Below are 25,237 nucleotides of genomic sequence, written 5' to 3'. Positions count from 1 at the left end.
TTGCAAAATTTCAAGTAGTGTTATATCATGTAGTTAAGACGATACGGTAGGGGTCAATTCTCCATACAAACGCTCTCGACTATTTCCTCCCTGGTTTCTGAAGATAGAGCAAAGATTTTTTCAACACAGATTGTTATTATTTTTATCTATGTCAGACCGTTTTGATTTTTTTGATATTCTGCTTTTTAAAGACTCTAGAGCCAATCAAAAATTTCCAAAAACGGCCTTTTTTACTCAAGATTGGTAACAATTAACCAAAAAAGCTAAACGGTCCGACATAGATTATTTTATTGTTATTCAGATTCTCAAATTTCGTTCCGATTGATTAAGTTTTGAAGGAGGAAAGTGTCGAGAGCGGAACCTCGATTTCAAAGATTTTTATGTAATATCTTTTGACTGAGTTGTTCTTAATGGACAATTTTTTGTCGATAAATCTAGTTAATAACACTTGTACATTTAACTAAAATTCCCAAGTTGAAAGGGGGGCTCCTTTCCATTTTAGCATTTTCGCTACCGTATCCTCTTAAGTCTATCCGTACCTTCCAATACACGTGAGGATGATAGACGGACAACTTAATTTCCGATCTCTTTTCACTCGACCGAAATACATAATGACTTTTATTACACATAATAAAGATCTCAACTCAACTTTTGATATCATATATTACAACTAAATTACTACGTGTCTTCGTTCGGATAATTTTTGGCCGAAGGCTTGAACACTGGACGGTAAGGCTTAGCTGCGCCGATGAGATGGTTCTCGGTTCTGAGAATCCCTTTTCGAAGTTTCCAGAAAATTTCCAACTTTCTCGAGAACATTCTCTCTGACTAGCAAAAAATCTTTTGGGCTGTAAATACACTAAACTCAAAATACACTAGTAGCCAATATGCTACAAATTCAAAACAACCTTTGCTCATAACACACTAAATAAATAAAATAAATAAATATTATAGGACATTCTTACACAGATTGACTGAGGCCCACGGTAAGCTCAAGAAGGCTTGTGTTGTGGGTACTCAGACAACGATATATATAATATAATAAATACTTATATACGTAGAAAACATCCATGACTCAGGAACAAATATCTGTGCTCATCACACAAATAAATGCCCTTACCGGGATTCGAACCCGGGACCGCGGCGCAGCAGGCAGGGTCACTACCGACTGCGCCAGACCGGTCGTCAAAACCCTAACACTACACCCTAACACACTACACACTACACCCTACACAACACTAGACCCTAATTACTTATATTCCCAAAAGGAACCTGTCCTCGATATGCACCATTCTCATTGCGTACTATTTCCAAATACTATAATCCCAAAATACCCTAAATGATATCCACTCGGAAGTACCAAAATAAGTTTTTATTTGTTTAGATAATTCACAATGAGAAAATTAACACTGGTTAAAAGCACACTTAGGAGGAGGTAGGGCATAGCGAATGATATTCCGCTTTGTGTGGTAGGGCACAGCACAGCGGATATCGTCTCGCTCGAATCTAGAGCAGAGCCCAACTGGGGTAGTACCTCCGCCTTACAGAAGACCGCAGCCAAATAGCACTAGACCCTACTCATAGTGTTGTGTTCCTGCCGGTGAGTAAGGCTGCCAGAGCTCAACGAGGGTGCGGTGTGCTGATGACGGGAGGACTTGCGGAACTAACTTGTTCCGTCTATTGTCCTTTGAGTCGTCGGCAACCCGAACCCTCCTTAGAACTTGTACATTCCTTTTTGCTGTGTACTACTACACTTGTACAGTTGTACACAGCAAAAGGGAGTGTACAAGTTTCTAATAGGGTGGCAACGCGCTTGTGACACTGTTTGAGTTGCAGGCGTCCATAGGTTACGGTGACCGCTTTACATCAGGCGGGCCGTATGCTTGTTTGCCACCGACTTAGTATAAAAAAAAAAAAAAAAAAAAACACTTGGAGCCTAAAAGATTCTTGATTGCCATGGGTTTTAGTTAACATCTTCGCTGCGGTAATTAAGTTAACTCGCAGTTAACCATACTTTGTATAAGATCTTTCGATTCGATAAGTAAGTAGTGGCATTAATAAAAAATCTTATTATTTAAATCCAATAACGCCAGGTCAAGTGTATAAATAAGTTTGACGTGTCTGCCTGTCTGTCTGTCTGTGGCATCGTTGCTTCCGAACGGATTAACTGATTTAGATTGAGTTTTTTTTGTGCTGAATTACTCGGGAGTGTTCTTAGCGATGTTTCATGAAAATCGGTCCACTATGTCGCGAGTTTTTTTCAAAATTGTAATTTTGTGGTTAGGTTAGTTATTGCCAAGCAATTTCGGGAACGGAACATTGTTAGGCTGATGTTTACAAAAAGATGAATTCTCGCGAATATCTCGAGTAATTTTAATATTTTGCACTTCATGATGTCGAGGTTAGAGTTTGTTTTGTGATCGCTTTAGATGGAGAAAGCTGTACCTAGCCAACTTCTCAATCCCTTGCGCTTCGTAAGCGTATCGCAGCTAGCTCTCCCTATTGCTCTTCTGTAGTGCGACAGAGCCAGACTGTGTTTCCACGATTAAAGATTGTCGCTTCGCTAGGCCGGTTGATGTACGAGCGAGGTATTGATAAGTTCACTTCCCGGTCGATGCAAATTATTGTTGCGCCTGCACCGAGCGTACTGTGATTTGTCATTGTTTGGTTTACTTGGCTTATTTTACGACGTTTGGTATTTACTAGCTTTCTACGTAATGTGTCGAGGGTTAGGGAATCTTCAGAATGTGGGTCCCCCCAATTAGCAAAAGTTGTTAACAAAAATTAACTCGCTGTCAGTTTTCTGACGACAAATAAGCGTAAAATCTGTCTAAAAATTTACTTTTTTCACATTTTAAATGTAGTCTACATCGCTTAAAGTTTATGTAATTAATACAAAAACAATATTTTTATTGAAATTTCATGCTTACGTAATTATCGTCACAAAACTGACAGTGAATTTTTGTTAACAACTTACGCTAATTGGGGGTTCCTAAATTCTGAAAATGCCCTTATGGCAATTTTGTTCGCATCTTAATAGTATCTACATTTGGGGGCTAAATTATATACATACGTTAAAAAGTTATCCGTAAATTTATGCATATTTTTTTGCGGAAAAAGAAGTCATGGACCAGAATTTAAGTTGTGTCCAATTATTTTCAATGGTAGTTCACTGTTGTAAATTTTAGGTATTTTATATTAAATAACGCCAAGAATCCCTTGCTTCGAGATTTTTTTTGGCGAATGCTCGAGATTTTTGAATAGAGCACTGAAAGTGGTGAAATGTACTATTTTTAGTACCTACTCCATACAAAAAAATCTCGAAGTATTTGGCAAAACCACGAGTATCCTATTGTATACTTCGGAGTTGATTTGCTCAATAATGATCCACAGTATGACTGATCAATGATCAGTGATCATTGAAGTACCTATTAGGTATACCAACATAGTTATAAATGACATATACTTGACAGGAACATACGAAAGGTTAAGAGGGCATTCAACGAAAACGTCGTAATAATGTAAAATTGATAGTTTTAGTCGGCAAAATGCTACACTTTCCGTCATCTAAAAGACTTATTAAGTTCAGGATTCGATTAGGAAATCTTCTTAACTTACATGTTGTGAGACTGGATTTTTAAAAACTAACTCACTTAATAAATTATGATTTTTTTTCTGGTGCATGTTTAGGAAAACCCGCGAAAAGTGCTGACTTAGTCCGTCTAATTTGTAAAATTTGGATAGTTTTGAATGCTTCAAGTGGTAAATTTGTATTATGTATATCCTGCACTACAATCATCTGAGACTACTTCTTTGTTATAAGGCTTTAGAATAGAGTAAATGAGGATATGATGAATCCAATTTGTTTCAGAAATCACCTCAGAATAAGTGTCAATTTCTTCGTTAACTTACGTGTTTTTGAAGTAGTTTTAATATAAAAATAATCTGCAACGCTTACTCAAACAGATTTTATGCAAAAGTTTTCTATTAATTGCAATTTAATATTTTTGACGATTTTTTAAAAATGCCTCCTTATTACCGGTTACGCGCGCTTGCGATGTCAGTACCGCGGCAGAGCTTGTAGAGGCAGGACGTATGTTAGTCCGCTCCGCACGCGGCTCGACGATCGCGAAGTTATTTTGTCATTGTGTGCGGCACCCGCCGTGTCCAAAACCGCACTTGTGTGCGTGTTTGGCTGTACTGTTGCATGTATACTGCGACCGAAAACTTTGATCCTTGGGTTGACGACTTTGGTAACTAACTAATTAACTTGACTAATATTTTTAGTAAGTATTATTTATTATTGAATATCATTTGAGGTTACTGACTCGTCTCAACAAAATCTTTGACAATAGATGGTACTCAGGATCTGATGATGAAGTCAGATGGTAGTCATGAGTTCTCATCAACCAGGTCTTGAAACCATTTCATGTTTGGGCTCGTTTGATTCGCCTCAACAAGATCTTTGACAAGAGGTGATGGTACCCAGGATCTGATGATGAAGCCGGAAGGTAGTCATGAGTTCTCATCAACCAGGTCTTGAAACCATTTCGTGTTTGGGCTCGTTTGATTTGCCTCAACAAGATCTTTGACAAGAGGTGATGGTACCCAGGATCTGATGATGAAGCCGGAAGGTAGTCATGAGTTCTCATCAACCAGGTCTTGAAACCATTTCGTGTTTGGGCTCGTTTGGTTCGTCTCAACAAGATCTTTGACAAGAGATGGTACCCAAGGATCTGATGATGAAGCTGGAAGGTAGTCAAGAGAATTCATCAACCAGGTCTTGAAACCACTCCGTGTTTGGGCTCGTTTGGTTAGTCTCAACAAGATCTTTGACAAGAGATGGTACCCAGGATCTGATGGTGAAGCCGGAAGGTAGTCAAGAGTATTCAACAACCAGGTCTTGAAACTCTTCTGTGTTTGGGCTCGTTTGATTCGTCTCAACAAGATCTTTGACAAGAGATGGTACCCAGGATCTGATGATGAAGCTGGAAGGTAGTCAAGAGTATTCCACGACCAGGTCTTGAAACCACTTCGTGTTTGGGTTCGTTTGATTCGTCTCAACAAGATCTTTGACAAGAGATGGTAATCACTCTTTTATACTCTGGCGCATCCACTGTCTCAGTGTGTCAACAGTCAACTAAAGCAGGTAGGCGTAGCGTAGAGTTGTATTTCCTTACAAAAAACCAATACATAGATGTGGACCTTCCTGTGCTCCATGCAATTAAAACAACATAATATTTAAAAACCGGCCGAGAGCGTGTCGGGTCACGCTCAGTGCCTACACTGAGCGTGGCCCGACACGCTCTCGGCCGGTTTTTAAAGCCGCGTTGGTAAATAGCCGCTCGGCTCTTCCGTAGTTTTCCATATTTTTCAAAAACTACAGAACCTATCAAGTTCAAAACAGTTTTCCTAGAAAGTTTATAAAGTTCTACTTTTGTGATTTTTAAATATTTTTTTAATATATGGTTAAAAAGTTAGAGGGGGAGGACACTTTTTTTTTCTTTAGGAGCGATTATTCGCGAAAATATTAATATTATCAAAAAACGATTTCAGTAATTCATTTTTAAATACCTATCCAACAATAAATCATACGTTAGGGTTGAAATGAAAAAAAAAATCACTCCCTACTTTACGTGTAGGGGGTACCCTAATAAAACATTTTTTCCGCTTTTTATTTTTGCACTTTGTCGGCGTGACTGATATACATATTGGTACCAAATTTCAGCTCTCTAGTTCTAACGGTCACTGAGATTATCCGCGGACGGACGGACGGACGGAGGGACAGACAGACAGACATGGCGAAACTATAAGGGTTCCTAGTTGACTACGAAACCCTAAAAACACATTTTAAATATTAAACTTATATTGACCGGGATATAGACCGTGAATATAAGTCTAATGAAAATAACCGTGAATCATTCAAAACTCTTACATTTTAAATATATAAAAAAACTACTTAAAATTAAAGAAAACCGATCTTAGTTCCATTATATACAGAGTGGGGCCTGTAACAAAGGCGAAGAATTGAACTATAGGCTATTCTCCTTATACTGATCAACATTTATTCAGTGACTTTTAAAAATTATGAAGTCTTTAAATTTTTAATTTTTCATACAAAATAAATATTAGCTTCAATGTACGCCATTATTGTTGTCATTGACGTTGTCTGTCACACTTTAGACTTAACAGAATTCGCAATACATTACCTCTTAGAAAAAACTTTCAAGGGTGATAAAAATCAAAATACAAGTTATTTTTAAAAGTCGCCGAACAAATGTTGATCAGTATAAGTGCGTTTTCACATTATCCGATCCGATATCGGATGTCGGACCGATATCCCATACATTACAGGCGCCATCTTGGATTTTTTCTATTGAAATGCTTCCGACATCCGATATCGGATCGGATAGTGTGAAAACGGCTTAAGGAGAATAGCCTAGAGTTCAATTCTTCGCCTTTGTTACAGGCCCCACTCTGTATATGTACCTAGAAAACATCATCATCTTCCTTGCGTTATCCCGGCATTTGCCACGGCTCATGGGAGCCTGCGGTCCACTTTGACAACTAATCCCAAGATTTGGCGTAGGCACTAGTTTTTACGAAAGCGACTGCCATCTGACCTTTCAACCCAAAGGGTAAACTAGACCTTATTGGAATAAGTCCGGTTTCCTCACGATGTTTTCCTTCACCGAAAAGAACCTAGAAAACATATCATATACAAAATAAAATAAAACTAAGAAAACGGATTATATTCATTATACGCGATATAATCTGATTCCATAAATTTATTTCATGAGTAACTAGCGCGGTGACAGAAGACAATATTATATACACAATTTATTATATTATAAAAGTTTTTTAATTTATTTCTTCCAAGGCTACACACGTTTTAATAAAAAAAACCGGCCAAGTGCGAGTCGGACTCGCCCACCGAGGGTTCCGTACAAACTTTCAATGATTAAAATAACCATACTACTCATACTCATATTCATTTATTCATTCAACGCCATTTTACACGTCAAGATTTGATTTAAAAAAATAATATTTATACAACAATAATACTTAGAGAATAAATAGACAGAAGATTGAAATTACAAAAAGTTAGGCAATATTCACATAATAAAAAAATTGTCATAAGTGTAGAACGGGTGCTCGACCAGCTAATTTTTTAAGCGATAGGTACTTAAAGTTCGACACACTAGGCGCTTCAACCACATATTGCGGCAATTTATTATAGACGGCAGTCCATCACATGTGTTAATTTGACCGTAAATTGGATTTCGCCAATTTACGGTCGATACCTACTAACTTTCCGGCATTTCGAATGTTGTACTTGGAACACATGTTCTTAGTTTTGTCACAGAATATATGTTTAATAGTACAAGTACAGAAGGCTCACTCCTTTGATGTTCATAAATAAAATGACGCTATTCTAAATTCTTACCTACATTAACAAACGGACCGCACGCGAGCAGCCAACATTAAATTTTTCCCCTCACTAGCTCGGAAACACGTGTTTTGTCCTTTAATACCAGCGGGTAAAAACGCATTTTATCCATTAGTGCTTTAAAATTGATAAAAGTAGGTGAATCTAGTAATAAAGATCATTTACCACCTGTGGAACTACTGGAAGCAGTGATAAAAGAAAATCTTGCAGTACAAAAGGCGGACTCATGCTTTAAGGCATTCTCTACTATGTTGATCTTTCTTTTATGCGGGGGGCTTCGCCCCCCGAGCCCTCCTTTATATGCTCTTATGGGTCTCAAGAAAACCCTATCCCAACTTATTTTAAATACTATGTTGATCTTTCTTTTATGCAGGGGGCTTCGCCCTCGAGCCCCCCTTATTCATGCTCTTCAGGGTCACAAGAAAACCCTATCCCAACTTACTTTAAATACTACGTTGATGTTTATTTTATGCGGAGGGCTTCGCCCCCTGAGCCCCCCTTTATTTCCTCTTAAGGGTCTCAAGAAAACCCTATCCCAACTTATTTTAAATTCTACGTTGATCTTTCTTTTTTGCGGGGGGCTTCGCCCCCCGAGCCCCCCCCCCTTTATTTACTCTGAACAGTCACAAGAAAACCCTAACCCAACTTATTTTAAATACTACGTTGATCTTTCTTTTTTGCGGGGGGCTTCGCCCCCGAGCCCCCCTTTATTTCCTCTGGAGGGTCACAAGAAAACCTTAACCCAACTTATTTTAAATACTACGTTGATCAGTCTTTTTTGTGGGGGGCTTCGATCGCCCCTGAGCCCCCCTTTACTTGCTCTTAAGGGTCTCAAGAAAACCCTATCCCAACTTATTTTAAATACTACGTTGATCTTTATAGTATTTCCAGTTCATATCTTCCGGCTCCATCATCAGACCTTGAAACCTAATCGTAGTCAAAGTTCATTACAAGACTTTTCTAAGAAACCCAAAAACTACTATGATACGATGTTCTATCATGTAGTTCCAGTTCATATCTTCCGGCTCCATCATCAGACCTTGAAACCTAATCGTAGTCAAAGTTCATTACAAGACTTTTCTAAGAAACCCAAAAACTACTATGATACGATGTTCTATCATGTAGTTCCAGTTCATATCTTCCGGCTCCATCATCAGACCTTGAAACCTAATCGTAGTCAAAGTTCATTACAAGACTTTTCTAAGAAACGCAAAAACAGCTATGATACGATGTTACATCATGTAGTTCCAGTTCATATCTTCCGGCTTCATCATCAGACCTTGAAACCTTATCGTAAACAAAGTTCATTTCAAGACTTTTCTAAGAAACCCAAAAACTGCTATGATACGATGTTCCATCATGTAGTTCCAGTTCATATCTTCCGGCTCCATCATCAGACCTTGAAACCTAATCGTAGTCAAAGTTCATTACAAGACTTTTCTAAGAAACCCAAAAACTGCTATGATACGATGTTCCATCATGTAGTTCCAGTTCATATCTTCCGGCTCCATCATCAGACCTTGAAACCTAATCGTAGTCAAAGTTCATTACAAGACTTTTCTAAGAAACCCAAAAACAGCTATGATACGATGTTCCATCATGTAGTTCCAGTTCATATCTTCCGGCTCCATCATCAGACCTTGAAACCTAATCGTAGTCAAAGTTCATTACAAGACTTTTCTAAGAAACCCAAATACAGCTATGATACGATGTTCCATCATGTAGTTCCAGTTCATATCTTCCGGCTCCATCATCAGATCAGTTCAACAGTACCATATTATTGTACTGTCATCAGAACTGCATACAGCTGCCAATTATCATTACGCTACGATCCTTGGAAGATGGTTAAATTAGCCTCCGTAGATTCCATTACATAGTTAGTTACATACACGACGACCTAATAAAAGCGTGTTAATATTAATATTAGCGCCACCTAGCTGAGCCCTTCTTCTGTGTGGTACTGAGGTAAGTACGTTTTATTCTTAGACTTTATCTGTCTATACGGAGTTATATATGTCTTTGACTAGAAGTATAGGTACTCTAATGAGTATTATTGTATTTAGCGCCGTCTCTCGGTAAAATTTACTAAGTAATTTACGCGACTTGAGACTTGTGCGAACCTTTAGGCATGGAAAGTCACATGAAAAGTTGTCGAAACTAATAATAGATGGCGCTGCATTTAAATTTCTTGACTGATAACTCTAATACTAAATTGAATATACTATAAGGTAGAGCAGAGTCTAATACCTCCGCTTTACAAAAGACCGCAATCAAGTAGCACTAGACTTTACTCATTGTTGTGTTCCTGCCGGTGAGTAAGGCAGCCAGAGCTCAACGAGGGTGCGGTACTCCTTCCTTCCTTCCCCCTCCTTCCTTCGGTCCTTTGAGTCGTCGGCACCCAGGCCCCTTCTAAGTACAGGTTTGTACAAGTTTCTAATGAGTCGAGTCAGCAACGCACATGTGCCACTCCTTGAGTGGCAGGCGTCCATATGTAACAGTCACCGCTTTCCATCAGGCGGACCGTATGCATGTTTGCCACCTACGTGGTACAAAAAAAAAACCCTCGATGAATTCACCTTAAACATTAAAAACTAAATCAAAATCGATTGATTCGTTCGGGAGCTATGATGCCAGACAGACATGTCAAGCGTCAAACCTATTATTATTATAATATTTTTGCGTTGGTGGTTAAAAACAAGAAACCTCCTTCAAAACTATAATAAAACACAACTTTCTATGAAAATCGGTAAAGTGCGAGTCGGATTTCGACATTTCCATACAAAAAGGTCATGAGCGCCTGACGACATGTGATGGCAACGTGTACACTAGATTTGTACTTTAAAGATTTTGCGTATATTTTGGAAACTATAAGAGATAGAGCAAATAGACTTCAGATTTTGGTTGTCGGTGGCACAATTTTTTTGTTTTCGTATATATACACCATTTTTTGGACCTATTAGGGCAATATTATGGTCAGTGCAGTTCTAAACAGTCGTAAGCGCCTCTTTTTTAGTAGGAACTTAAGTCATTTTGGCAAATGCTTAAAATTTTTAACAATTTCTAAACAGAAATGAATTTCTTTCTACCTGTCCATGGCGCTCACAAAATTTCAAAACATTTAGTAAGTACTTGCAGCGGCAGTGAGTGAAAAATCTCAATTTGAGTTTTTTTCTCTTAACTCCGACTTACGCTTGACTGTAGATTTCTAATAGGTTTTCCTGTAATCTACAGGTAGAGGGCTATCTCGTGTATTTTTTTGAAAATTTTACGCTAAGTAGTTTCGGAGATAAGGGGGGGGAATGGTCATTTTTTGCTTAGTTTCTTAAATTACTTCTAAATAACGAAAATAAAAACTATAAAAAAAATATATTTGAGATGCTTATAAAATGCTCTTTCATTTGATATGTAGCACAATATAGTTCTAATAACTTTGATTTTTAATTTTCAATTTTACCCCCCAAAAGTGGCCCCTATGATTAAATTTCGTTTAATTTCATTTAATTATATTACATGTCCGTCTTTGGGCCACTTGTTTACATACGTGTGCCAAATTTCAAGTAAATCGGTCTAGTAGTTTCGGAGAAATCGGCTGTGACAGAGGGACAGACAGACACGCGAGTGATCCTATAAGGGTTCCGTTTTTCCTCTTTGAGGTACGGAACCCTAAAATCTGTGATAAGTTTAATAATTAAACTAAAAGGTCAAGTATTTATGCACGAAATCATGTATGCAAATATGTAATATATATGGTGGTGTTTTTACGCAAGTATCAATAATGGTTAGTCCGCAACGCCACTGACGGCGTGGCGGTACCGACCATGAATGCTATCCCTTTCGCTCTAGCCGCACGTAAGGTTGGTTCGAAGAGGATCGCACGCTATGTCTGTACCGCAGGCTACAATCGTTATGCTTCTGGTTATAGTGTGCGTCTGCACACAGGCGCACGCCAGCGCCGCCGGCGTCGAAATGCGAGCAAGCAGATTTATTGAAAGCGCTCTTAAACCTATGTGTGTAAGAAATAGGTAGGTTATCGCACTTATCAGACTAAAAACAGTAGCACAGACAAAACGTAACCAACCCGGCAATCTTCAAATCAAGGCATCTTTTGGGCGAGCTCACTCCATCGTAGGCCACGTCTTTTAGTTTTGCTAGTCTGTGGCCAATAGTAAGACCATTTATAATAATAAAAAAAAACAACAACACTCCTGTTTGGCGCCAAGTGAAAGAAGACCAGTACACTTGTCGAAAGTCAATGGCGGTCGGCAGCGAAATTCGACCAGTGGGTCAACTCGACACTTGTATGCAAAGAGCATTCTGTCGTAGTGGCCTTAATAGGAAATCTTTAGGGACTTCTGTGCTAGTGTTACTCTTTGGCATATACAACTTTTAAACAGCGTAAGTAGCTGCCTTGAGTTTTACATTTACATTTTACAGTTTGTAAAGTTACTACATACATACAATAAGAGTTTTGAATGACTCACGGTTATTTTCATTAGACTTATATAGCTGCATAGTCCTAAGGTAATTTCGACGGAACGCCACTATACATACCGAGATTGGTAAGAGAAGCCATTGAGATTAACAAATATAAAAATTTCAATCGTGAGGATGGCTTCAAACTATCTAATGTATGGAATCCAGTGATTTGTTTGTGTAAAAAACCGGTGAAGTCAGAATTGAACAAACGTAGTGACACTGTGAGTGTAGTGTGTTTGGACAGAGCATCGAGTGTGAATGCGACCAGTGGTAACGCTGAAAGTGAACGCAGCCGACGCGCTCGAAGGAGGGTAGATCGCGCGCTGTCTATGCAACTTTAACATCCACCCGCCACCCGCCTTCGTCAGTTTTCCGTGATCATGATGCATGCAACTGCGTCGAAATATCGGGAGCTCGACAAAAGTCAAAAAGGTAATCACGGTCTATATCCCGGTCAATATAAGTCTACATACATACATACATAACCTCTACTACCTTTAATCTGTACTTACCTCTTGTTTGAAATGCACCCATTTAATCCACTATTGAGCACAACATGTACACGTCTGTTTCCTGGAGATGTAGGCAGAAACCATGGATTTCCACTTGACATACCTCATTCCCTTCTTTCACAATGCCATATCTATTTCCGAGCTCATATACCCGGCTACCTTCAAATCAAGGGTGACAAGCATCTTCTGGGCGAGCTCATTCCATTTGTAGGCCACGTATTTGCCTTTGGCTAGTCTGTGGTCAAGAGTAAGCCCATTCATAAAAATAAAAAAAAAACATTTCTCACACAGTCTTGCCGGTTTAAGATGGTCAGAGGAAATCTATCAAGGTCTATCCTCTACAACTCCGATTCCAACTTTTCCATACTCTCTATGTCTGCCGTTTTGATAAATATTTTGCACGGGTCCAAACTACCTGAAAAATCATTCTCCAAATTTGTCACTCCTGATTCTTATACAATTGTATTCTTATATACAACTAGCTTTTGCCCGCGGCTTCGCTCGAGTTAAATTTGAAAATTGCGGAATGCTCCATACAAACGTACACACCCCCTTTTAGGAAAGTGGGGGGGGGGGGGGTTTAGAAACAGACCAAAAAGTAGTCCATGTCACTCTCCATCCCTTCAACTATCCCCACTTAAAATATCACACCAATTTGTTGCTCCGTTTTGCCGTAAAAGACAGACAAAAAAACAGACACACACACACACACTTTTCCCATATATAATATTAGTACGGATTAAGCTTATTTAATGGGTATAAAACATACTAGTTATGTATATGCCTGAGCTGTGATCGGAAGATCAGCGCTGGAAGTCGCCAGCAATATGCTGAGATTAGACCATTTCTTAGCACCTCTTTCTTGTTTAAGTCCTTATTTGTAACATGTTTATTTTGTGTGTGTGTGTGTTAACGAATAAATGCATTCTATTCTATTCTATTCTGTGTCTGCAGGCCGGTCACCGTTGACCCTAGGCGCGGGCGCGGTCCGTTATGCAACAGCCATTTGTTCTGACTTCTGCCCAGGTAGCAAACTGACGTCAGCGACGCACAGGCGACGTCACTTATAGGTCATAATAAGGTCGGTCATTTATTCGTCGAGAGAGGACGTTTTAATGACGTCTATTTGGGGTCAATATCAGGACGTACCTTTTAGTCACAAAATTGACGTTTCAATGACGTCTATTTACGGTCACTATTAGGACGTACCTTTTTGGTCACAAATACGACGTTTTACTGACGTCTGTTTGGGGTCATTATCAGGACGTACCTTTTTGGTCACAAAAACGACGTTCTACTGACGTCTTATTAAGGTCACTATTAGGACGTTCCATTTTAGTCACAAAGTTGACGTTCTACTGACGTCTAATTGGGGTCACTATCAGTACGTACCTTTTTGGTCACAAATACGACGTTTTACTGACGTCTCATTGGGGTCACTATCAGGACGTACCTTTTTGGTCACTAATACGACCTGACGTCTAATTGGGGTCACTATCAGGACGTACCTTTTTGGTCACAAATATGACGTTTTACTGACGTCTCTTTGGGGTCACTATCAGGACGTGCCTTTTTGGTCACAAATACGACGTTTTACTGACGTCTCATTGGGGTCACTATCAGGACGTACCTTTTTGGTCACAAATACGACGTTTTACTGACGTCTTATTGGGGTCACTATCAGGACGTACCTTTTTGGTCACAAATACGACGTTCTACTGACGTGTAATTGGGGTCACTATCAGGACGTACCTTTTTGGTCACAAATACAACGTTCTACTGACGTCTAATTGGGGTCACTATCAGGACGTACCTTTTTGGTCACAAATATGACGTTTTACTGACGTCTCATTAGGGTCACTATCAGGACGTACCTTTTTGGTCACTAATACGACGTTCTACTGACGTCTATTTGGGGTAACTATCAGGACGTACCTTTTTGGTCACAAATACGACGTTCTACTGACGTCTAATTGGGGTCACTATCAGGACGTACCTTTTTGGTCACAAATACGCCGTTTTACTGACGTCTCATTGGGGTCACTATCAGGATGTACCTTTTTGGTCACTAATACGACGTTCTACTGACGTCTAATTGGGGTCACTATCAGGACGTACCTTTTTGGTCACAAATATGACGTTTTACTGACGTCTCTTTGGGGTCACTATCAGGACGTGCCTTTTTGGTCACAAATACGACGTTCTACTGACGTGTGATTGGGGTCACTATCAGGACGTACCTTTTTGGTCACAAATACGCCGTTTTACTGACGTCTCATTGGGGTCACTATCAGGATGTACCTTTTTGGTCACTAATACGACGTTCTACTGACGTCTAATTGGGGTCACTATCAGGACGTACCTTTTTGGTCACAAATATGACGTTTTACTGACGTCTCTTTGGGGTCACTATCAGGACGTGACTTTTTGGTCACAAATACGACGTTCTACTGACGTGTAATTGGGGTCACTATCAGGACGTACCTTTTTGGTCACAAATACGACGTTTCACTGACGTATCTTTGGGATCACTCTCAGGACGTACCTTTTTGGTCACAAATACGCCGTTTTACTGACGTCTCTTTGGGTCACTATCAGGACGTACCTTTTTGGTCATAAATACGACGTTTTACTGACGTCTATTTGCGGTCACTATCAGGACGTACCATTTTAGTCACAAAGTTGACGTTTCACTAACGTCTAATTGGGGTCACTATCAGGACGTACCTGTTTGGTTAGAAACATGGCGTTTCGCTAACGTCTATTTTGGGTCACTACCAGGACGTACCTTTTTGGTCACAAATACGACGTTTTACTGTCGTCTTTTTGGGGTCACTATCAGGATGTACCGTTTTAGTCACAGAACCGAGAGAAAAGAGAAGAGAGATTTGGGCGGCGGTTAAAAATGGACGTTTCACTGACGTCTATTTGGGGTTGCAAATCGACACTATTAACGGTTGCAAACCAGCAATTGAGTGGATAGGCATCCTTTATTTTAGGGTGCTAGTACTAGTGTAAGTCAAACATAGTATTATTAGTCCAAGGATATAAAAATTTCATCCCTTAGAAAGCCGAGCGTAGCGAGGTCTGTTACAAAAAACAAAATATTTTTTTTTAATTGGATCATCTGATTTTGACAAAAAGTATGTCAGTTGAAAGAGATTTATTGATGTAACGCATCGATCTAAACTACCGGAAGTTTAAATCGATGATGTAACTTAAAAAAAATAGAAGAAAAAATCTCACAAAAAAAAGAAAAAATTAAAAAATGTATATAAACAAAATAAGCCAAATTTGGCAACTTGTATCTTAAAAACTACTGATCCGATTTCGATTCGGTTTTTAGTTTATAATCATGAATTTATTTGTCTTTAATATTAAAAACTTACTTCTCGACATTATTGTACATTATTTCTACCGTTATTTGCAGTTATTCAGTGTGATACGAAAATATAAAATAAAACTATGGAAACGTATTAAATCGCGTATAATGAATTTAGAATACATCCCGACGTTTCGAACTCTTTACAGCGTTCGTGGTCAACGGGTGACTGAAGAAAAATTACAATGTGCAAAAGCTACCCACATACAAGAAATATTAACGAACCATGACCATAAATAATATAGATTTCTAAGGCAGGTTCAAAGACTATTAATAAAGCTAGTTATACAATATTCAGAAAATTACCATTACTATGTTAAAAAATAATTAACCAATTAATCTACACAAAATTGACAAAGAACAAACTGCAAATGTCCAACACCATACAACACAAATGCCTCACAGCCTTCGTCATGCTAGTTCCATTATCAGATGTACTACTGGATCCCAAGCCGGTGGTAAAGTAAAGCCATCTTCTCTATTAAAGTTAGGATATTTCTGGGTATATATCGCTTCTCCTTAGCAAGAACCAGAGGCTTGTCAAACTTTATAGCATGATTGACTTTATCCATGACATGTTCAGAGACTGCAGACCTTTGTCGATGGTGCTTGACATCCGCTATGTATTCCTTCACCCGTGTGGAAATACTTCATTTCGTCTGTCCCACATATGACAGGCCGCACTCACAGTCTAGTCTTTACACTCCCGCATTTTATAGAGGAGTTTGACATTTCACAGGCCTCAGGAATTGGGACATCTTCTTCATAGGCTTGAAATAAGTTTTAATAGAAGCCCGTTTCAAGATGTGGCTGATCCTATCCATGACCCCTCTAACAAAAGGCAGAATAGCAGGGCGGCGCCCGACTGTAGGGATCTTCAAGCGGGCCTTCTGCTTGACACGCGGTATCTTGAGCTCGTTCGCCAACAGCGCCTGCCTGGCATGTCGAAGCTCCGCTGCCAAATGCTGGTCGTCACATATCCTTTGGGCTCTCTGAAACAAAGATTTGCCTACAGTAGCTAGTTGACTGGGATGGTGGTGGGATTTGCCATTTAAGTACCTATCAGTATGAGTAGGTTTTCTATACACAGTGCGACCTAAGCTATTATCAGGATTCCTCAAAATGAGAACATCCAAGAAGGGAAGAGAACACTCTTTTTCCAACTCCATAGTAAATTGTATTTTACTATGGATAGAATTTAAATGGTCTAAGAAAGTTGAAACATTACTTTTAGGAAGTATAGTAAAAGTGTCATCTACGTATCTTTTATATATCTTCAGCTGGACGGCAGCCAATGAGAGCGCTCTCTCCTTGAAATCCTCCATGAAGATGTCGGCGACGAGAATTCACCGTTCCATAGCAAGTAGCCCGATGTGAGGCAATGTTCCACCAACTTGGCGTAGTTCTCAGACATGTTCTGCTCTCTCAACCTCTTTTTGACAATTTCAATGCAGTCTTTGTCGTGTCGTGTCGTGGTTTTCAGGATCTTCGTAGTTGGGTCCCTCTTTAGATGTTTGTATGTTGATGTATCCGCCAAAAGATTCCTTATCTTCTCGTTGTAATCTGAAATATTAAGTACAACGGCCGCATTACCCTTGTCAGCTCGAAGAACAGTTATGTCCGGATCCTCATCCAATTTTTTTAAAGCGACAAATTCATCCCTAGGTAAATTTGTTCTTGGGGAATTCGCTCTCCGTAACAAAGACGAGACATCCTGGCGTATAGCCTCTAACTCTTCCTTGCCTACATTGTTCTTCACCAGACAATCTTCCACACTGACGATAATGTCCTCATAAGAGACCTTTTTCCAGAACCGAAAACTCACACGCAGTGAGTTGTTTATCTCACGGAAGTAAGTTTATCTGATAAATTGACAACTGATCGATTTGACACTGACAGCGACATTCCGTTTACGCTCTGAGACAATCCGTCATCGCTGCGTTTCGTTCTCGATTTTAACTTGTCAAACTTGGTAACTTGTCTCTGCTTGCATTGTTCGAATTTGAGATACGTTTTGTCAAAATCGGACGATACAATAAAAAAATATATTTTTTTCATTTTCATAAAACACCTCGCTACGCTCGGCTTCCTAAAGGATGAAATTTCGATATCCTCGGAAAAAATCGTTTACTTTGATGTCTACTATCACCATGCAAAGCGGCTTGCTTCCATTTCAAAGTGCAGCTTTTTTTCATAACTAGTATGACTATATTCTCTCTGTCTAAATTTGAAATGAGACAGACCTTTCACAAAACTATAGTTAGTTATCTTATACTTTTCCTTTACTCAGACTAATTCATATCATAGTGAATAGCGATTGCAAATCCGCTTATATGTTGGGAAATCCGGATTTTCGGATTATTTGTAGGAAAAATCCGGATTCCGGATTAAATCCGGATTTTTAGGGTTTTTTAGTTACCACCGTAAATAAAGCAAAATTCAAGAGTTTAAGAAGTAAACAGTAAATAAAAAATGAAAAAAATGTTTTATTAGGGAACCTACATGTAAAGTGGGGCTGATATTTTTTTCATTCCAACCCCAACATGTGATATATTGTTGGATAGGTATTTAAAAATGAATAACGGTTTACTTAGATCGTTTTTTGATAATATTAATATTTTCGGAAATAATCGCTCTTAAATGAAAAAAAAAGTGCGTCCCCCCCTCTAACTTTTGAACCATATGTTTAAAAAATATGACAAAAATCACAAAAGTAGAACTTTATAAAGACTTTCTAGGAAAATTATTTTGAACTTGATAGGTTCAGTAGTTTTTGAGAAAAATACGGAAAACTACGAAACCCTACACTGAGCGTGGCCCGACACGCTCTTGGCCGGTTTTTACTGATTATATAAGCTACGTACGTGGGCAGTTAATCATTCTATTAACGAGGTAAAGTTTTTTTTTACATTCAGGATTATATACATCCAGTAAACAACGAAATCATAAAAATATTAGCGCGTCAAGTGTAGAGTTAATTCTACGTTCTTAGGCACAGCATTACAACAGAACCAGGAAAATATTGATTTAAGTGGTTAAGAGCGCGGAATTGAATTACGACTTTCACTCAGTTTTAAACTAAATCAGGACTTAAACGAGTAACACTAACACATCGTGTATATTTAGCCTGTCGTTTCCAACGTGACAATTTCTCGTATTTTGCCGTTATTTTACTATTGAGACGTCATTTTTGCACAATCTATCTATATTGCCGTAATTAACAATACGCATTGAATAATCGTACATTGTGTATTAAGATTGAGGGCGGAAAGTGAAGCCTTCAGCCGCCCGTGATATACACAACGTTTTTCATCACACTCGCGAAGTAATAACCAAATTTTAAACTATTGTATTGAAATATCTACGCTGACATTTTGAACATTCGTCCGCCATCTTGTAATTTTTGACAGGTCGTGGAAGGTCCCACCCTGGTATTCACTTTACCGCCCCAGGGCGGTAAAATAGTTCATTAAGTATCATAATGTAATAACACCGTTTTCGAGAGAGTGTGATGAAAAGCATATTATAAAATATGTTTTACGACAGTAATAGTGTTTCCGAATATGAAGGCAGCAAGCCATTTAGTATTATTCATTTATCTTATAAACATGCCAATTTAGTCAAATTTCTACATTAACATTGAACAAGTTTTGTTGAGGTCGCAGTTCAAACTTAGCCTAATCGACTTTGACAGCATAATTATAGTATGTATTGAAGTGCATCAGTTCTAACATATAACCAACTTTGATGACAGTGTTGTTATGTGGTTATGATTGTAATTCTACTTAATATAATTCATTAACAATAGGATGTTTGGTTCGTCTACTAATAATATAAGCATTTATTGCAAACCATGGTATACAAAGTGGTTTACATAAGTATTATAGATACCAGGAATCACATTACACCCTGTATTTATGGACATTTTTCGTATACTATTTAAACTTAAATTTGCCTGCATTCTCAAGACATCTGATGACGTGTAAACGGATGTTTTTTTTTATTTACAGTTGCTTATACATTGGATTCCACGTACATAAACACTTGTCTTAGAATAAATTTAAAAGTGGAAAATGTCTGCCTTGGGTGAGACTTGAACTCACATTTTCCACTTTTAAATTTATTCTAAGCTTAGTGGCATCGATTGCAGACGTTTCTGCTAGTAAACATAACTTGTGTCCTTTATTTCGGTTGAAATTGCGACGTAAAAGTAAAAATTCGAAAATCCGGATTTCGGTTTTAAAATCCGGATTTAGAAACGGATCGCAAAATCAGCGAATTATCCGGATTTTCGGACTCCGGATAAATAGATGGTCAAGCAAATCTTGTCGCGAAGGGATAATTATTATCCCTTTGCGCCTACATTTTTCAATTTTTTTGCCTTTTTCTACTGATGCGACCTTATTCTATCAATGGATGCGACATGATGCGACTTAAAAAAAATAACGCGTTTCGTTTCTTGATATCAATTTGTCAATCATTTGTTGTAAATCATTAATAAAGTAAAAAAAAAAATTTTAGTCTTTTTAGGTAACTTTGAAGTAATAAGAGTTTTGAATGATTCACGGTTATTTTCATTAGACTTATATTGACCGGGATATAGACCGTGATTACCTTTTTGATTTTTGTCGAGCTCCCGATATTTCGACGCAGTTGCATGCATCATGATCACGGAAAACCCCGATCATGATGCATGCAATGTTTTCCGTGATCATGATGCATGCAACTGCGTCGAAATATCGGGAGCTCGACAAAAATCAAAAAGGTAATCACGGTCTATATCCCGGTCAATATAAGTTTTTGAAGTAATATCTATAAGGTAAATTATTAAAGGTTTTTTAATCAATAACATCAAAATAAACTTAAAAACGCCATTTTTTAAAAAGAAGCTTAGAAAATATATTGGAACGAAACGCATTTTGTCAGTTTGATTTGATTGAAGTAACTATGGAGATTAGAAATATAAGGAGCGAAAGCTTTAGGCTGGGCGCACACGGAGGCGACAGTTGCACGGCGACATTTTTTGTCTCTGTCTTGGACGCAAGTAGTAACGACAGAGACAAAAAATGTCGCCGTGCAACTGTCGCCTCCGTGTGCGCCCAGCCTTAAGTATCAGAAGTGCACATATAAAAGAAAAGATAGTTTGACAATCTCTTTGCCTTCTCGGTAGTGACCCCGCCTACAGAACAAGAGGTCCCGGGTTCAAATCCTGATGAGACCTTTTTAGGGTTCCGTAGTCAACTAGGAACCCTTATAGTTTCGCCATGTCTGTCTGTCTGTCCGTCCGTCCGTCCGTCCGTCCGCGGATAATCTCAGTAACCGTTAGTACTAGAAATCTGAAATTTGGTACCAATATGTATATCAATCACGCCAACAAAGTGCAAAAATAAAAAATGGAAAAAAATGTTTTCTTAGGTACCCCCCCCCCCCCCCCCCCCTACATGTAAAGTGGGGGCTGATATTTTTTTCATGCCAACCCCAACGTGTGATATATTGTTGGATAGGTATTTAAAAATGAATAAGGGTTTACTACGATCGTTTTTTGATAATATTAATATTTTCGGAAATAATCGCTCTTAAAGGAAAAAAAAGTGCGTCCCCCCTCTAACTTTTGAACCATATGTTTAAAAAATATGAAAAAAATCACAAAAGTAGAACTTTATAAAGACTTTCTAGGAAAATAGTTTTGCACTTGATCGGTTTAGTAGTTTTTGAGAAAAATACGGAAAACTACGGAACCCTACACTGAGCGTGGCCCGACACGCTCTTGGCCGGTTTTTTATTTTTTTCTACTATTTTTTTTCTTGAATTATTTTATTTTTTTAATGTCCAAAATATTTTGTTTTGTTATAACTTTTCGAAATTTCATTCGCAAGGCTTACAACATTACCGAAGAATCTTAAAGGGCTTAAGTTAACATTTCTATGAATAAAACAATAAATAAACACAAATAAAATACAAAAAAGAAAATTAATGCATAAAAAAAAACAAAAAGTAAAAACCGGCCGAGGCCGTGTCGGGCCACGCTCAGTGTAGGGTTCCGTAGTTTTCCGTATTTTTCTCAAAAACTACTGAACCTATCAAGTTCAAAACAATTTTCCTAGAAAGTCTTTATAAAGTTCTATTTTTGTGATTTTTTTCATATTTTTTAAACATATGGTTCAAAAGTTAGAGGGGGGGGGGACGCACTTTTTTTTCCTTTAAGAGCGATTATTTCCGAAAATATTAATATTATTTAAAAACGATCGTAGTAAACCCTTATTCATTTTTAAATACCTATCCAACAATATATCACACGTTGGGGTTGGAATGAAAAAAATATCAGCCCCCTCTTTACATGTAGGGGGGTTACTCTAATAAAACATTTTTTTTCCATTTTTTTATTTTTGCACTTTGTTGGCGTGATTGATATACATATTGGTACCAAATTTCAGCTTTCTAGTGCTAACGGTTACTGAGATTATACGCGGACGGACGGACGGACGGACGGACGGACGGACGGACGGACGGACGGACGGACGGACGGACGGACGGACGGACGGACGGACGGACGGACGACAGACAGACACACATGGCGAAACTATAAGGGTTCCTAGTTGACTACGGAACCCTAAAAAGATCGCTGTCAGAATCGAACCCGAGAACATCTGCGTACGAAGCCAGCGCACTATTACCTTGACTTGCTCAGTCTGACGAAATCAGCCTATAGAAAAGAACGTCTAATGTCATCTCACATCGCTGATCATTGAGCGAGACATGCGCTCCAAGCGGAGAGATTTATAACTGCAATTACAATGCCTCAGCCGGTCATTTTTGCGACTGTTCTACTTCGACAGACTTTCCTCCTTATCTCTACTCTCCCTGGAAGTAACGAAATGTCACTTCAAGTGACACTGTTTTTCCCTCCTTTTTCGTTTGGCGCCTGTTGTGTCGTACGCGTCCTCCGTGATTGTGCTCTATGTGATTAATAATAACACCTATTCGTTTCATGGAAAAGCGAAAACATGTACTCGGTGATAAAATTTACTGAAAAAGACGGCGGAACCGTATCATTAGTGAACAACCAGTGGTTTACGCCAAGGAGATGCGAATATCAAATTCTACGGACATCACTCGGCAGTTCGTGGTCCCGGCCGCCATCATGCTTTGTACTGCTGCTCCAGCTATCCTCCAGTGCAACTTGAAGGCCTAATCCATGCACACATCGGTGTTTTTTTATATCTATGTAATACACTTGTCATTGGCGAAGGTCCACGAGGCTGCCATATTGAATAGAGAGAAATTCTTTAAGGGTCAGTGATCGAGCCATGCTAATTTGAAATCGCGAGTACCTATTTCGTATAATCGTAAGTATTTTCTCCCATCTTCGAATAAAATTTGTTGTAATACGTTCAGTGCTAATTCTTGTGTCCATTATTTTCAGACATTATTTTCATAAAATGACTTGAGGACCCCTTCCATTGACATGAATGCACGGAACTACAAGCCGGCTTCTTTTCTGCGTTGGGTATGTTTCACATTTGTACGCCCATGATTTTAACCCTCGCCAAGGGTTGGTAAAAGCCTCAGGGTCATTGTTTCTTTTAAAACCTATTTCAGGGTTCTTCGATTTGGAGGTTACGTTCAAAGGTAGCGCGGAGCTGATGCTTCCCGAGCCTGAACCGGTGGACAGGAGGCTGTGGCGACTGGGATGGAAGAGCTTCCATTCCTGTAGCTGCAGCTTCCACCTCCCCTAAATTCTGTTACATGTCACCAAGGTCAAGGTCTGCCTCGGCCAAGGCGTGCCTCGTTTTAGTATTTTTAAAAGGAGCCCAACATAAATTATCATTTTTTAATTAATAAATTTACCCTTTACCCGGTCTTCTAGTACCAGAATCACTGACTCACCCATATGCTCTAAAGTTAGGTATTTGTGTTTGTTTTTAGTAATAGACTGAGCTAGCTATTCTAACGTATAATATTTATTTATTTAAGTTTTATTATTCTACATAAAAGATTTTCCTTTTCGATTATTTGTTTTTTAATCATTATTGATTTTCTTCTGTAGACCCCTTCTGTGTAAAAGCTTCTTCCATAAAAGTTGTAAAAGCTGTTTCCATTTTAAAGAATCCCGCAAAGATTCAAAGTGACCTACTAATTAAATTGGTTGACCGTACAATTTCAGATTATTCCTACTAATGCAAGTCCATCCTATATGTTTACTTAATAACCTTGTTTACTAGGGGATGCATTATTTTGTGTTAATTTATTATTTTTGCATATTGTGTGTATTTTTTTATTTGCATGTACCTAAAGATGACCTAGAGAAAGCAAAAAAAATACTGAAACTGGTTGAGGATACATCAGACTTACAGACTGAAGCCGAAACAGAACCAAGTCTTAAACGTAAAATGCAAAAAAGATATGTTTCTAGCAGCAGTGACGAAGATGAACAGTGAAAAAGAAATAAACAACCACTTCAAGCTGCTGACAATGAAGGAGATTATGGAGGTGGGTTTTATATTCAAAACACCTGCACGGGAAGCATGGTTGCGCGATAGACGATAAAATATCAGGCCGTCCCTATCGCACTTACAAATAGTGTGATAAGGACGGCCTGCTATTTTATCGTCTATCGCGCGACCATGCTTCCCGTGCTGTTATGAATATGTAGTAATTTAGTTGATATTAATGATGTAATTCCGAAGTACCTAATTTCAAAAATTATATGTTATGTTTTGTGCAGATAGTCGTCAAGCTCAGCCAAACATTGCCCAAGAAACCGCTTCAATAGCAGAAAGTAAGTAAATTATAATTAATAAATAATAGATAAACACATATTATACTCTTACCTGGTAAAGTTTAGATTTGGGTAGGGCTTCATAAAAATGCATAACATTTAAAAAGGTAATTGGGCAAGGTAACCTTTGACCTATAATAAAATAGATTCTTCAGGCACGCAAAATACCTGATTAACGGCTTACAAGTGAATAGTCATTTTTGTCAAACCCTGTAATTATACTAATTATAAATTATAATGTATTACATACTAAGGCCAACTTTAGAGTTTAAATAAATTGCTAACCTGGGGGTGTAAATATAATTCATATTAAATTAAATGTTTTTTGCCAACAGGAACCCTCTCATTACTGACTGTAGCAGATGAGCTTCCCATCTTGACAAACAGTGACAACAGACTGCAAGGTAAGATATCCATGTTTATATATTTTAACCCATGCGGCGCTTTAACTTTCATCATCATGTATGTGTGTGTGTGGTGTTCATTACTGTGTTCCCTGCTAGGCTGCTGTAAACAGCAAGGATGACTTTTTGTTGGATTCATCTTTATTTATTAATAGGTAGGTACTAAAAAATTTCCGCTTTTATTTTTATAGTAACAAGCTTTTATATTAGGTCGACCTGTATGTAAATTCCAAG

The 25,237-nt window shown here is 38.4% G+C and overlaps 1 protein-coding gene and 1 long non-coding RNA gene across 5 annotated transcripts in view; one reads left to right on the top strand and one right to left on the bottom strand.

The window, feature by feature from the left end:
• Positions 1 to 25,237, bottom strand: part of LOC125238018 — a 220,732-nt gene that overhangs the window by 50,654 nt on the left and 144,841 nt on the right. The window lies entirely within an intron of this gene.
• LOC125238019 lies at positions 23,115 to 25,003 on the top strand. 3 transcript variants are annotated; one of them, XR_007178405.1, is made up of 5 exons: positions 23,115 to 23,166; positions 23,244 to 23,327; positions 24,116 to 24,310; positions 24,546 to 24,599; positions 24,935 to 25,003. It is a non-coding gene; the product is annotated as an uncharacterized LOC125238019 (long non-coding RNA). The 3 variants fall into 3 exon arrangements; XR_007178407.1 differs by having other exon boundaries at positions 23,116 to 23,166; positions 23,244 to 23,583; XR_007178406.1 differs by having other exon boundaries at positions 23,121 to 23,583.

The sequence above is a fragment of the Leguminivora glycinivorella genome, chromosome 22 (assembly GCF_023078275.1).
Source record: "Leguminivora glycinivorella isolate SPB_JAAS2020 chromosome 22, LegGlyc_1.1, whole genome shotgun sequence".
NCBI lineage: Eukaryota > Metazoa > Arthropoda > Insecta > Lepidoptera > Tortricidae > Leguminivora > Leguminivora glycinivorella.
This window is presented reverse-complemented; position numbering and strand designations above follow the sequence as displayed.